At 45.6% G+C, this 16,412-nt stretch overlaps 1 protein-coding gene across 3 annotated transcripts in view; it reads left to right on the top strand.

The window, feature by feature from the left end:
- Syn3 (synapsin III) overlaps positions 1-16,412 on the top strand; it is a 445,154-nt gene that overhangs the window by 259,725 nt on the left and 169,017 nt on the right. The window lies entirely within an intron of this gene.

A 16,412-nucleotide genomic window follows, 5' to 3' on the forward strand; every position in this document is an offset into this window, starting at 1 on the left:
CAGTGCCTTTAAGCCCAGTCTCCGAGTCCCACTGACCATCACCCTGGCAGGACCAATAGGATGTGAGCATGTTGATAACTTCAGCAGCATCCCATGGCTCTGGCCATTCCTTTTGTATGTGGCCAAACTTTTGGGCTTTGGTTCAAAGCTGTGAGTTTAGGCTCCATACCAAGCTGTGAGTTTAGGCTCCATACCAAGATGTACACCAGGTGCCGGGACACAGAGACCTACAGACGTGAGACTGTCGCCTGGAGAAAGCCACAGACATGGCAAAGGTTTAGCTGCAGTTGGATTTCCTATGTTAGTCATTCAGTAGGAACCAAGAGCATCTACCAGAAGCCAGCCTGCCAAAGGAGAATACACAACAGCCCAGACTGTCCTGGCATGGCGAGCTGCAAGATAAGAAGTCTTTGTTACTTCCTCCTCTGTGGGCACAATGAGGCATTCATGTGACTCCCCTCAGGACTTGGGAAGCATTTTAGGCCCAAGAAAGGCCTGTGCGTCATCATAATTGTGTAATATGGCTGTCCTCTTCCGATCCCACCCCCATGACAGATCCTGGTCAGGCAAGATTAAGTTGCATTGCTGCTGCTACCATTATCCATCAAGCTTCCTTCAGTTGTCTTTGAGTTTGAAAAAATTGGGGCTTATTTGTGTCCAGGGTCCTGATCCCCTTACGCTTCCCCCAAGCACTATATCCAAGGATCCACCATCTCCGCACATGTTGGGGTGCAGATTCTCCTGGAGGGCATTATGGTAGCAGGAGGAGACAATCTTCCATGTTCAACTGAGCCCCACAGAGGCTGTTAATAACAGTGAGTTGAGCAGTGGAAATAGGGAGTCTGAGCCAGTTACTAGCAGTGAAAGCAGGGTAATTTGTGTGACCTCTCTGAACTTTGGGAGTTTTTTGCTTTGTCTTGACTGTGTTCAGCGAATGATTTAAGATGTAAGGAAATGACTTTATAACTTTGGACTCAGCAGAAATATCTGCATATCCATGTTTATTGTGGAACTATTCACATTGACCAGAAAACCAAACCAGCCAGATGTCCACCAAGATGGATGGACAAAGAAAATGTGGTGCATATACAAAATGGAATTTTGTACAGCCATAAAGAAAAATGAAATCATGGCATTTGCAGGAAAATAGATGCAACTGGAAATCACTATGTTAAATGAAGTAGGCCAGACTTGGAGAGACAAATACCTTACTTTTTCTTATGTGTAGAACCTAGATTTAAAATTATATGTGTATATATGGGGGTCAAGAAACTATAAATGGGGTTGTGAAAGGGGTGGAAAAATCTTTAAGATGAGAAATTGGATAATGAAATACATGCAGGTGGGGGGACTGATTGGAGAGGGGAGAATGGAATCATCTGGGGAACGGGTATGGGGGAGGGCAGTGGGAGAGCAATGGGTACATGCCTGGCCCTTAACAGATGATCCATAAATATGGCTCCCATTTCTATGTCGCAAACAAGTTGGCGAAGTAAAATAGATGGACAGAGTCCCCATCCTCAGGAAACTTACAACCATGAGTGATTAGTCTCACCTCCGTGAAACAGCCTCATCCCAGAAAGATCAATCCCAAAGGATAGGCCATCACTGTGACCCCCACTTTATAGGAAGGATTGGAATCACAGGATGACTAGTGGCTCTGTCCCAGACCCAGAACCTGGAAATGGAGGGGTGCTGCTTAGATTCCACTGGGGCCACAGGGTCTCTCTAGTCTTCTGCCTGCAGATCTTACTGAACAGTTAGAATGGGGAATCGCCAGGAACCACGTGTTGGGGTGAGGGCTGGATTCAGACCAGGCAGGTTGGACTCGCACTTTGCAGAGATGGTGACCGTGAACACGTCCTTTTGTTTCCTCATCTGCAGAATGGCATTGATAGCATACACACCCCCAACTCCAGAGCTGCTGTGCAGAGCTAGTTAGCAAGTGCCATCCAAAGGCTGCAGTGGGCTGGGTACTGCCCTAAGGGCTACAGGTGAGCCCTTGAGCAAGGCTTGGGTCTGGTGTCAAGTGACTGCCTATCTTACCGCCTATGAGAGGAGAGACTAGGATCTCTTTGGAAGTTCATCCCAAATGGAAAGGCTTGCAGATATATAGAGACTTAATACAAGCCAGACAACACAGTGGTAGTTATAGTAATGACATTTGACTTGTATGGACTGTTTTACCCCATGCAGGTTGTAAACTGGACCCATTTTCCACATGAGAAAACTGAGACCCAGAGAGGCTGTTAATTAATAGAGCTGAGCACTAGAAGCTAAGTACTGTCCTTCCAGTCCGGCTACCCACAAAGGCTACCTCTGATCACTGTCTGGTTTCTTGTATCTCAGAACTATATTTAGAAACACCTGGAAACCTTGTCAGGGGCTTTATCATTGACAGTGGAGGGTTTAGCCCACAAAGCTTCATCCTTTGTCTCGAATCTGCATCTACTTTAGATGTAAAGCCAGAGTGCCATGACATTTGCTGGCAAGCTTCCTCCACCCCACCCCCAGCCCCTGCCTTGGAAGCTACCTCACCACTAGGCTTTGCGTCACTGTTGGCCAAGCCTACAGCCTGGGCTGTGTCCTGAATCTGAAAGTCCAGCCACAGGCTTTTATGAAGCTTTCTTTCTGAGAACCTCAAGTGGGCATTACCTCACTTGTCCTCTGCCAATGTCCCCAGAACACTGGCTGGCAGCCTCATCCCAGATCTATAGATTGTGGGGCTGGAAATGGCCAGAAACAGGAAACGACTCTTTCAAGGTCATCCAGTGAAGTTTTATGTGTAGTGATGCTCCCATATTTCCTGAATTCCAACCCCAAGATGTCATCTGAAGCCTTTAATAGACAGAGCTGTAAGTCACAAAAGGATTAGTGGCACAGGGCAGATGAGAGGCGTTTGTTCACAGCCTTTTCCATAACTTGCTACCTTGTATGGAACTGCATGTGTCACCACTGAACAGACCCATACCTGCGCACCAGTATGCATTCTTGTGTGTGCATGTGACTATGGAGGATGGGACAACCTTGGCTTTTGTTCCTCAGGGACTGTGCACCTTGTTTTCTTGAGACAGAGTTTCTCACTAGCCTAGAACTCCTCAAGTAAGCTAGGCTGGCTGCCCAGCGAGCTCCTGGCATCTGTCTGTCTCCTCTCTCCATTGCTGGGGTCACATGTGTACTGCTATGCCCAACTTTTTTATGTGAGTTCTGGGGATTGAACTAACATCCTAGGAGTTTAACAACAGATCTATCTCCCCAGCCCTCACTGAACTCAATTTATTGATAACTCTCTTCATGCCAGAGCCTGGCCTAGGCACTAGGAAGAGCAAAATAGATGAAGCAGATGTGGTCTCCACTATTTTGGAGACCACAGATGAGTAGGGGAGACAGGCAGGTGAACCATGCTGAGTGAGAGAAAGAGAAAAAAAGCAAAGAGCTCTGAGGCCATAGGGGAGGGGTCAGAAAAGGCTGTTCCAGAAGGTAAAGGGGGTCTCCTGAGAGAAGTCCAGGAGCCTTGCTCCAGGTGGAGACACTGCCTGTTATGGTTTAAGTGTCCCATAGAGGCTGTACATTGGTCAAGTCTGGCATGACTGGGAGGTAGCAGAACCTTGTGGAACAGAGACCTAGAAGGAAGTGATGTCACTAAGGCCACGCCCTTGAAGGACATAGAGTTCCCCTTCCTCTCTTTCACATCCTTGTATGTTTCTTAGTGTGATGAGCTGTCTCACCCCAGGACCAAATGCCCTGGGCCAGCTAACCAAGCATTGAGACCTCTGGAATGAAGGCAGAATAGCCATCCTGCTTCATGTTGGTCACCTCAAGTGTGTTTTCACAGTGATGGAAAGTCAGTTTACACCCTGCCTGGACACTCAGAGGGGAAGAAACCACACACAGCAAAAGGAGAGTGGCGTTCGGGGAGCTGGTGGGTCATGAAGAGAGAAGATGGCCAAGAAACTGCATTGGTCTGTGTTGGGTTTCTAGTCCACATTACAGTTGAGAATGACTGCATATGAAAACACCCATGGGTCACACCACATCTCTGAGGGGCTGCAGGTTCCCAAACCTGAATTGATCAGCAAACCCACCATTTAAGGGCAAATGTGTATGAGCCAAACTCACATCATTGTTTAAAGATGACATCGGATCCACAATGAACACTTTGACCAGAATATTCTTGAGACATTTTCAGTTCCTCATCTCCAATCAACAGGAGGGTTACAGTCTGGGAAGGGAGCTCAGTTAGTTAAGTGGTCCCCAGAACTCATGTGAAAAGTATCTCTGTAGGGTCGTGTGTTTATAATTAGAGACAGGGGCACCCTAGGGCTCACCTACTTGGTGGGTTCCATGCCAGAGAGAGACCCTGTCTCAAAAAACAAAGTGGATGGTACCTAAGGAACTCAAGGTTGTCCTTTGGCCTCTATGTGCACTCACACGCTTGTGAACTCATGTTCACATATGTACTGCATTCACACAAATGCCCGAACTTACACACACACACACACACACACACACACACACACACACACACACACACAAAGAAGGAGGACAATGAATCAAGATTAAATGAATACCAATCTGTTAATTAACAAAAAAAATCAGCTAAAGTTGGAGAATCCTCAACTCTGTATGTGTGACCCTTCCTTCCTCTGAAATACAAAGGAAGACACAGTACACTGAGGTGGCCACTTAGTAAGCATCAAAATGATAGGAATCAATCAAAGGCAATGTCTGATGGGACCAGACTAGACCCACATAATACAGCCAGCTCACAGTAGGTTCAGCTGGGCCAATGAGAGGAAATGTATTCAAGATATGCACTCAGTAATAGAAGCTATCATTATGGATGTTCTGTCTGAGGTAATGCCATTGTAAGAGTATTAGACAAGATGGCATGCATAATATCAATGTGCTATGATTATGATTACAATGGCAGTTATTACCTAGTCAGATGGAGCCTGGTGCATTACCATCATGCATGGTCTAAGCCTCTACAGTTATCATCCATGCTGGGATTGCTCGTGCTATTATAATAAAAAGTAGTCATCTACGGAATACTGCCTAAGGCAGACACACTATTAAACTCTGCTAAGGCCCATAGTAATATTACAGGGTGGTCTTATCACCCATATTTTGTAGAAAGAAGAGACAAAGGCTCAAAATATAGTATAATATAAGTTGCCCAAGGTCACTCTTCAAGAGAATGGAGAAGCAGGGGTTCCAGTGTCATTCAACACATTGTTCCACTGCAACACAGTTAAAGTCGGTCATGCTTCACACACCTGCTGAATATGTGCAGGCTATAAATTCAGTCTCATCTCTTCCTCTCAGGAAAATAGATTGGATTATTATTCAGCAACAGTGATGTCGTCAGGGTGACCTTGAACCCACTCTCATTCATTAAAAGAGGAAGTGTTTGTACAAACATCAGTACCTAAGTATATTCTTTCTCTCTCTCCATCTCTCCCTCCCTCTCTCCCTCCTTCCTTTCCTCTTTCTTTTTCTTTTATTGAGTCAGGATCTCACATTGTAGCCCAGGCTGGCCTTGAACTTATGGTGACACACCTTAACTACCCAAATTCTAAGACTACAGGTGTAAGCCACCATGCTCAGCTAGTGTTCTTAATAATGCAATAACTATTGGCTTTAAAGTTCCCAAATTTGGAAGTAGGATCTCATTCTGCACTCCCCATATATTTCTTAGTTGTTCTGAAAGGTCCCCCCAAATGCCCCTACAAAGTAGCTATGATGGTTAATTTTAATTGTCAGCTTTGAATCACCTGAGAGTCTCAATGAGAAATTGTCTAGATCAGGTTAGACCCTGTGCAAACTATCTTGATTATGTTAATTGATATGGGAAGAGCAAGCCCGCTGTGGGTGGCACCATCCCCTAAGCCTGGGTCCTAGACTGTGTAAGAGTAAAGAAGGTGAACTGAGCAGAAGCATGCATGCATTTATTTTTCCATACTCTTGACTATGCATGTGATAGGACTAACTGTTTTAAGGTCCTACCACCTTGCTTTCCCATTATGGTGGACTATAATCTGGAATTGTGAGCTAAAATCATCTCTTTCTTCCCGAAGTTGTCTTTTGTCAGGGTATTTTTATCACAACAACAGAAATTAAATGAGGACAGCAAAGTATCAGTTGTAATTATTCCTGGCTGTGTGTCACTTCTTCCTCCCCACAGTCTTCTTGTTCTTCTACTTGTTCATGTCCATCATCCACCTAGCTGTCTGAGGTCAGTGTCCTACCTAATTGCACTCAGTCTTCTGTTACCAGTCCATGACATACTGCACTCATTCACTGACTCATTCATTCATCCATCCATCCACTCATTCATCCATCCATCCATTCATTCATCCATCCATCTATTTATTCATTCATCCACTTATTCATCCATCTATCCATTCATTCATTCATTCATTCATTCATTCATTCATTCATCTATCCATCCACTAATTCATCCTACTAATATTTATTGAAGATCTATTCTGTACTGGGGCCTGAAGAGATAAGGGAGCGCAATCCCTGCTCTTCTGTGGCTGATGTTCTACAGAGGGACATAGGGAACATGAAGTTAACAAATAGGTTGCTGAATAAATTAGTAAGAAGACTTCAGATACAGACAGGAACTTTATAGGAACAATGGAGATTGCCTGGATGGAAAAGCACTGGCTAAGACGGGGAGCCCCACCCCACATCTCTTCTATCCTTTTTGGGGTTCACTGGTGCCCTCTGTAGTCAGATCCAAGGCCTCCATCCCCTGTATTCTTCTCCCTCCTTTGGAGAGCTCTTTCTATGCCAAGTGAATGTTTCTGCAATACACACAGATATGTATGTGTGTGTGTGTGTGTGTGTGTGTGTGTGTGTGTGTGTGTGTGTGTGTGTGTATTCACCTGTGTGACCTCCAACCAAGGAGAATGAGAGCTGGTGTATAGCCACTCTAATGTCCATCTCTGTGGGCCAACTCTGACACCTGTTCTAGCCACCACAGTGGCCCCTAGTGAGACTCAGCTGCACTTCCCTGTTAGCACACTTCTTTTGCTGTGATGCCACATTTCCTGAGACCATCTTAAAAATAAGCCACCCATATTTTTTCTCTTTGTGGATGTCTGGGTAAAGAGAAAACGAGCTGAGCTAAATGGTAATGGTCAGCCTAGCTGAGCAAGTAAGACTTCTGCCTAAAGCCAAATCATGTGAAGTTGTAGCTGCAAAGCCCGGAGGGGTGCTCCCCAGCCTGTGATCAGTGCAGGCAGAATGAGTCTAGGTGTAAAGGGACACAGAGAGAGCCAGAGCTGGTGGCTCCCTCCCTGGGGTCCAGAAAGCAGAGGAGAGTGGTGAGAGATGAAGCCAGAGAGAATGGCAATTAAGCATCATTTTAGGTTTAGAAAAAGCCTTTGGGGGACCTTTTTTTAGGAGGTCCTCTGGGAACTTTGCAAAGAATGGCTGTGTAAGAGTAGGGGACTTGGGAGAGGCTGGTTCAGCTAGTACCAGGGTCTTACAATCACCCTAAAATAGTCCAATGCCTCCTGTCCTTTGAGGATGCCACTCAAAGATGACATCCTGTCCTCTTCCATCTTATATTTTTTCCGAATAGGTGCTCCCCTGGAGCCTCCCCTGTAAAACCTAAGTCTTCATATCCGAAAGTGGGCATTGATCCAAACACATGTGGCAGGAGAGGTGGAGCCATGGGGGTGTCCTGTGTCATACACCATGACCACCCAGGTATGGCAATGTGACAACAAATGCTACATCTTGTTGTCACAACACACTTTAAGTACAACATGGATATGGAATCCATATCCCCTTTGAGTACCAATCCCACAACATTATCTATCCTAGGGTAAGAGTAAGGGAGATAATTTTTTTCTGCTTCCAAAGAGTTCTGACTTTCTATTCCTTAAGAAGCTCAGTGTTCACTCTCCATCTACCCACCACCACCCCATAACCCTGGGTGAGTTCTGTGTCTGCTTAAGAGAGGGTCCAAGAAGGCAGGCCTAGCTGGAATCATAGAGTTCTGGAGCCTCCTATCTGGCCTGGAGGTGGGGTAGTGGTCAAGAAAGACCCATCCCAGCAGCCCTGAATTAGGTTGTCAGGAGGACCTTGTCCTAGGAGAGGTAGCACACACTCACACCCTGTGGTTTGTATGCAGATGCCAAGTCTGGCGACACCCTCGAGAAACGTGCCCTGGCCACTCTCAGAACTCTGCCTGCAGCTCCCTGAGTATCTAGAGGGCCTCTCTAGGGGAGCTCCAGACAGCCCCTTGGGTTTCTCTGCAGCAGCCACTCTGTTCTTCCCTGGCTTTCCTCCTCTAACAAGTGGCAAGGGGAGACCCAGGCCACTCAGGCTGTAACTGTCCGTCCCTCTTTCCTATTCACAGCCCAGAAATAGGTCACATGTAGAATATAGTTGGCCTTCCCTGTGTTCCAAACAATCCCTGACCCTGCCCTCTCTGTTCACCTTGCTACCAATGTCATGGCCAGGAGACAGATGGAGGTGGCTAACAGTATCTTTCAGTTCCTTTACTCAGAGTCTCTAGCCAGCCTTGCTCTGTGCACTGCCCCCTGACTCCGTTAGATATACTCTTGACCTAGCCAGAAGGCTTTTTATAGAAAACACTTAATGTCAGCACCCAGCTTAAAGCCTCTATGGCTTTTGACTGGGCCAATATTTATAATACACTCCTTACATGGTTTTTAGGCCCTATGGGATGGATGGGACCAGATGAGCTCATCTTATTCCAATTTCCTCTTGCTCTCTGTTTCTCAAGCCAAACATTTCACACCATGGGACCTTTGCATTAGTTGTGCCCTACCTGGAGCAGCAACTCTTAGAAGTCCTCAGAGACACTTCTTAGCCTCCCTGTCATAATTCATTCTCTGCTCACCCGTCACTCAGCTCACCTGGTGCCTCGTGAATTTGCCATCACCTGACATTGTCATGCTTAATGACTAGAATGACAAGAGTCATGAGACACATGTTTTTGTGTCTATATTCATAGTATCTCCCCTGTGAGGATGAGGGTAGAGGAGTTCCACACATTTAAAAAAGAACCTGATAAATATTTGTTCAACAAAGCCATGAACTTGAAACATGACCTGGAACAAGTTAACCCTCCAGACTTCCATTTCTTCATTAGCACAATGGGAAAGAATGAGCCAGGCTCATTCAAGGCTGTGTTCCAGAACTTCCCTGGTTCTGACATTTCCTGAACTGCCCCATGAGTTTGCATCAGGATGGATGAGTGGATGGTGAGGGAGGGCAGGAAAGAGGAGGGTGATGAAGGGAGGAAAGAGGAGGGGGTAAAGGGAGGAAAGAGGAGGGTGATGAAGGGAGGAAAGAGGAGGATGATGAAGGGAGGAAAGAGGAGGATGATGAAGGGAGGAAAGAGGAGGATGAAGAAGGGAGGAAAGAGGAGGATGATGAAGGGAGGAAAGGGGGGGTGAAGGCAGGAAAGAGGAGGATGAAGAAGGGAGGAAAGAGGAGGGGGTGAAGGCAGGAAAGAGGAGGATGAAGAAGGGGGTATATTTGGGGAAAGCACCCCAGGCAGGTACCACTGTTGTCCTTAAAGGGACAAGACCAAAACTGAAACCAAGATTAGGTCCCAAATTTTCCAAGTCACCAAACTGCTCTTCAGAGCTTCCTGCCTCTATTGCGGGGGGTCTGCATGCCTTCAGGAGCCCAGTTCTCACTGGACCCAAAGGGTCCAGCTGACCCCCATTACTTTCCTTCCCATCAAGGATATTAGGGCAGTATTTTCCTCACTTGATAAGCAGGCTTGTTTTGTTTTTTTGTTTTAACCCTTAATGTGTGTGGGCATTCAGGATTCAGCAGGAAACAGAACAGCATGGTAAGTCCTTGTCTTTATGGAACTTGTATTCTGATGGAATAGTGAACTGGGCGGGGAGCAAAAAGCAAGTGAACTAGTAAACAGCAAGGACAGAGTCATGTGGGTTATCTTATCATACAATTTTATCATATAAGACTCATAAGTATCTTATTACAAATAAGTGAGCCTTACAGGAACTTGGATCTTGCATTGTTCATCATGTATCCAATGCTAACCCTTTGCTGGACATTATGCTAAGAATTGGGATTAAAATGATAAGTAACTTGGGTCAAGCTCCACTCTAGAAGAAGAAATAATGAATTAAATATGTGTATGCCTGGTTCTAAGAACTATTTTTAAAGCATCCCTACACACACACACACACACACACACACACACACACACACACACACACACACACACAACCTCTGAACCTCAAACAGGATAAAGTCTGAGGAAAGGCAGTAGAGGAGGTGCCATGTGACATGGTCCTTGGATGGTAAGAATTCTCTCAGCAGATAGAGATGGAAAACTTCTTGGGAAGAAGAGCAAGGAGATGCAGGGTTATGGAGAGCCCGTGAGATCACAGAATAGTCAGTCCTGTGTAGTAACAGCACAAAGATGAAGGCATGAGATAGATGAAGCGTGTTCGATAAACTCTGTATGCTGGAAAGTAATGAATGGGGACTCATGAGTATTGGATCCTAGGATGCAGCTAATCATGTGCACATTTTATTCACTTAACTTCCTGTTCACTGACCCTTTCTTCAGCTGCGTCTAAACTAATATTAAAGCTAAAAATGTATTACTGCATCTTTCAGATTTAGAATTTCCAGCCGGTTTTCATTTTTCTAGCTGTAAAATTTCCCTTTTATTTCCTTGACTATATTTTATATTGCACACCTTTCCTGCTTTGTTTCAGCCTTTTGGTTTTATCTCAGATATGTTTGGCTATTTTAGGCCAGGTGCCTGCCTCATGGCCCATCAGTAGTCATCCTCAGCCCACAGAAAGACTTTACAGTCTTTTCCTTGGCAGAGCGTGGAGGGCAGAGCATGGAGGGCAGAGCACTGATCCTTCTGAGAGCGTGGAGGGCAGAGCACTGATCCTTCTGAGAGCGTGGAGGGCAGAGCGTGGAGGGCACATGAGACTGGTGGTCCTATTGGTGGGGAAGAACCTGGGCTGGTTCTGATAGCAATAGGACAGTAACAAGGAGCAGAAGTGGGCGGGGACAAGGGTGTGGACACCCCTGTGGTGATTGCCTACAACCAGACAGGGCATCTGGCAGCCCAATCCCTTCTATTCTGCCCCGCTGCAGCTGGAAAAGATATCCAGGCTACACAAATGAACCCCATGAGTCTCAGTCCAGGAGGGCCGAGGAAACAGCAGAAATGAGTTGCTGCAGATCTCTGTCTGAGCTTGAAGTGAGTGGATCTGGAACAGCTACAGTGTGCAACATTAGTAAATGTGAGTGCTCCTGGATCCACACCTGTGTGCACAAACAGGAAAGTCGATGATGAGGCCACTGGGGGCCTCCACACAGACATGAAGACAAAAACTCTGATTTCAACTCAGTTCTCCCATGGAGGGTGTTCAACAGGCCTTGTCAGTCAGATTCCAAATGTCTGTCTTTATTGCCAAGAATCCTTCACCTCTGTCCCCACTCTCCAGTGTGACTATACTTGTGATTTTCAGATGGCTCCAAGGTAGATGTTTTAAGTAGAACAAGCTCTCGCTGCCAAGACTTTGTCTTGCCAGCTGTATCCTGTGTCCTAGACCCCAGCTTGTCCAGGTCGGACACCATCCTCAGTGCGCCTTCAACTCCCTCCAGGATAAAGCACCCCTACAGAGGCTGTGACTGCCAGGTCTGGTCCCACCCCTTCCTAGTATGTCCAGCTAATGTTTTAGACATTGAAACCCCACCCCCAGCCCCTGCACGTGCGTAGTCCTCATCACAGGCCTCATCACACAGTGTCTGCTAATCCTGAGCACTCTGCTGGGGAGTACAGTTCTCATTGTGATAGAACACCCAACTGAAGCAACTTAGAGGAGAACAGGTTTCTTTTCAGTCTGGGATTTAAGAGGGTACACTTCCTGGAGGCAGAGGAAGCAAGGTGGAGTTCATTGTGGTGGGAGAAAGATTCAGATTCCTCATCTCTCATGGAGCGAGAAAGCGAAAAGCTGAGGGAAGGCATACATCGGTGATGTGGGGCCAACCTATTTGCACTAACCAGGCCTCACCTCCACAAAACCCTACCAGTGTGGATCAAGTATTCAGACACATGAGCCTTTGAGGGACATTTCATATTCCAACCATAATGGGAGACATAGGAGATGTTAAGCTCTAGAGCTAAAGGTTTCCAGGCTTCATCTGCCAGGAACCTCGTGGAGGTTCCCTGGGGTTCTCTCTTGTTGAGACTTGTCTTGGCCCCAAAGTAGACAGGAGTAGACTATTATGAGGCTAGAGTTAGGTCTATTGGATGGTCTACTTTCTGGTCTAGCTCAACAGTATTAAACATCTCATTTCAGTGTTTTTCCAAGTAGAGACAGTTATCACATAAGCTTATATCACTAGTAGATGAATTGATACATATCAGTTTCTTAGAACAGTGCTCATAATCTTTTTTTAAGACTTATTGATTTATTATGTATATAGTATTCTGCTTGCATGCAGGTCAGAAGAGGGCACCAGATTTCACTATAGATGGTTGTGAGCCACCAGGTGGTTGCTGGGAATTGAACTCAGGACCTCTGGAAGAGCAGCCAGTGCTTTTAACTTCTGAGCCATCTCTCCAGTCCCTAGTGCTCATAATCTTATGGCTTAAATTTGTAGGGTTCTGCAACCCAGAGCCTCTGTGCCACAAGCACCCCAAGACAGCTGTGAACGAGGCCCAACATGAAACCAAAAATTTACTTAAAACACTAGGAGATCTGTTTGGCTATTTTTGGTACTGCAATTGTGCCATGATCAAGCATGAATTTTGTAAATGACAGTGTATACCAGGGAAGCCAAAAGGTTGGACACCAATGGAAATGATGTGTTTTGATGTCAAGTGGAGAAGGGTGAACGTATGATGGTTAACTTAAACTTGACTGGGTGGAGAAAACGAAGAGGACTAATGAGGAACACCTTTGATGGTTATCTATGAAAGCTTCTCCAGAAAGGTGTAACTGAGAAGACCCACCCTGAATGTAAGCAGTGCCACCCCAGGGTTTGGAGTCCCAGATTAAATGAAAAGAAAAAAAGAAAGAGAGAAAGCCAATTAAGTATCAACCTTCATCTCTCTGTTTCCTGATTGGGGATTCAATGTGATCAACTGCCTGCCTTCTGTCCCCCATGCCATGCCTTCCCTGATATGATGGACTGTATCCCTTTGAACTGTGAGCCAAAATAAATCCCTCCTTTCTTCATGGGTTTTTGGCAGGTGTTTGGTTAAAGTGACAAGAAAAGTAACTAATACCGATATAAACAGTGATCAATAAATAATAGCAAAAAAAAAAAGTAGATGGGAGCGAGTATTTGATAGGACTAGAGTTTTCATTTGGAGAGATAAGAAATGCATGGTAATGATGGGTGTGTAACAGTGGGGTGTAACTGTCCACTTAAAAATGGTTAAAGTAGTGCATTTTAGGCTATATACATATCACCACCATTAAAAAAGGAGCATCCCTTATTGCTTCTCAATGAGGTACCTTAACTGTTCACAGGGTTCTAGGTTAAAGGGTAAAGGTTAAAGGTTGCTGGATAGGGGGAGGAACAGTACAGTGCTTGTTCAATGTTGCACTCTAGCAACCGCTTTCACCCAAAAGAGTTAAATTCTGAAGTCCTCAAGAGGTACCACCCATGAATACAGTTGTGTGGTTGAAGCCATTGGAATGTCACACAGGTAAACACATGGGTATGTGCCCAGCTTCAGAGACATAGGCCTGAGGGGCAGGCATGAAGAGGTGGGGCAACTTAGCAGGGAGCTTTGCTCTGTGGAGATCATGCTCCATCTGCCCCAAGAAAAAGCTGAAGGAAATGAAGGTGCTCATGCATTGTGCAGGTCTTTGCTCAAGCTCTACCCATGTACAGTAGCTTTTTCTGCCCTCTGATTCTCTCCAAAACTCAAGTGCCCTCCCCTGCTCCAAGGCTTAGCCAACAGCCACTTTCTGGGAAGGGCTCTATCTACATCTCCAGCTCTTCAGAGGCCCAGTTCCAGCATGAAAATCAAAGTCTCCCCATCTCTAGATCTAGCCTGTCATTCCATCCTCCCTTCATGTGTCAGTCACCCCGAAAGGTGGGAGCTGTGTCTTCTCTTCTTTGCATTCCTTTCCTTGCTCACTGCCCCTAATCGTGCAAAAACATTTTCACGGTTTTAATGAAAATCAACATTTCTAGAAGAAAAAGTGAGATACTTCAGATCAACACTTCCTAAAGTGATTTCCCAGGACACACTAATCCTGTGGGATAAGGGGGGATGATTCGGAGGTGAGGGAGTTCTGTGGTCTCAGACTTTTGAGAACTGAGCTAAATAAAGCCAAGCAGGCTATATGACAGGGCACATGGAGACGATGACACACGACAGTTACTGTACCAGTCAGCTGGGACAGCTCAGTGATGTAACTTTGGTAATTTGAACTTGGCTGTGGCAGGAGTATTTATATCGCAGAAAGCAGCACATGCTACATACAGATCTGCAGTTCTACTTTTGTGTTTTCCGAGAGCTGGTTTACCCACATGTCACTGAACACTAGCTCAAGAAGAGAGTGGAGACTCAAAATTTTCCTAATGGTCAACCATAAAACCCCTTTAAATCACATCTTGTGGGAAACATCTTGGGCAGGAAGTCATGTTTGTTAGAAGATACTTGGGGAATGTTGTTCTCTGCAAGGATACTTTAATAAATGCCGTGGGAAGTGAGTGTCAGGGACAAGCAGCGACTGGGCATTTGTCATGCCCACGCATGATGTTGGGCACCTTATGTTTTCTGCTGTGTGTCATTCTCCTGGTACCAGAAGAGGCACAGGTGTGACCTCACTTTACAGACGAGGGGGGAAAGAGATGAAAGAAATATCCCCACTGCAGCCAACAGGAAGCCTCCTTCCACCAGAGATTACAATGTCTTGTGGTGGGTTTGGCATTAAGATTTAAGTAACACTTTCAGAAGGGTTTGCCAAACAATTAGCAGATAGGTCATGAGCTATTCTTACAGTCCAGACATCTAGAGTTGCCACAGGTACTTCTAGAAAGTAGAAGAACAGGAACTGAAAGTCCCAGTTAGTCTATAATCCTGTCTTCTCTCTCTGTCTTTCTGTCTCTCTGTCTCTCTCTGTCTCTGTCTCTCTCTTTCTCTCTCTCTCTCTCAAAAATATATATGTATGTATATTTTTCCATATACTCAGAGTCAAAAATATGGATAGACCATATTTTTGAACACCTTTCAAAAGGTCAATCTCCGACCTCCCCCACTTCATTTCTGCAAGGCAGTTCTAACCCCAGCCAAAATTAAGAACCACTGACACATGAAAGAGCCCTTAGAGATCATCCAGACAAATTCTCAGTCTACTGGTAGAGAGACTGAGATCCACAGAGTGATGTGATCTCTTCAGAGACCCTGGCTGTTGCACAGTGCTATGTTTAATCAACACAGAGATTTACAGACCTCATTGCCTTAAGGAGGTGATTTCAAGTGAAATCCAAACCCTTTCTGGAGAACCAGGGCTGCTTTTCACTGAGGACAAACTTAGCAGCTCACAGCCTTCCAGGAAAGGTGTTCTGTATTGGAAGAACATTGTCCTGAGCCATGTGTGGAACTGGGCCACATGGTTCTCTGTGTCCCTTGTGCTTATCTTTGAGGTGCCTCTGCTCCAATGACCAGCAGCTGGGGCCTAGGAACATCACCACCACAGGGATCGTCTAGCAGCATCTAGTATGGTTTCCTCTGGTATGGTTTCCTCTGGTGTTGGTGCCTATTTTGGTGCTGCCTAGAATATGCCTTCTGGAACATATAGAAATTCTGAATAGAGACCCAAGCCACCTGGCCAATGAGGGTCAAAGTAACCTAGGTGAAAAGAGTAGCAGAGCCCAGGCGATACTTAGATGTAACCTGGCGTTGGAGGGGACAGGGGAGCGCTCAGAAGCTAAATTACTACATGAGCCTGAAGACCCAAGCTCAGTCCCCAGTGCTCACACACCAAGGTGTGCACCTGCAATCCCACAGCTTGGCAAACAGAAGAGGAGCCATGGTCTTGCTGGCCAGCCAGTGTAGCCAGATAGGTGAGCACCAGGCTCAGAGAAAGACCCTCTCTCAAAAAACAAGATAGAGAGTCATCAAAGAAGACATCTGATATGGCCTCTGGCTTCCACGTGTACAGGCTGTGTGTGCACGTGCAAACACACACACGAGAAAAGAAAAGTAACTCAGGGACAAATGTGCACTGATGATGGACTATACTTTAAGCAGGAAATTATTTAATTTAGGTCATCTTTAAAGCCTGTAAAATACTTTGTATAAAGCATTCATATAAATATATGCATATATTATATAAATATAAATCTTTATTCTTGATCATATAATCTTCCAACCTACCCTTGATGATTTG

Source organism: Peromyscus maniculatus, chromosome 18 (assembly GCF_049852395.1).
Source record: "Peromyscus maniculatus bairdii isolate BWxNUB_F1_BW_parent chromosome 18, HU_Pman_BW_mat_3.1, whole genome shotgun sequence".
Classification (NCBI taxonomy): Eukaryota; Metazoa; Chordata; class Mammalia; order Rodentia; family Cricetidae; genus Peromyscus; species Peromyscus maniculatus.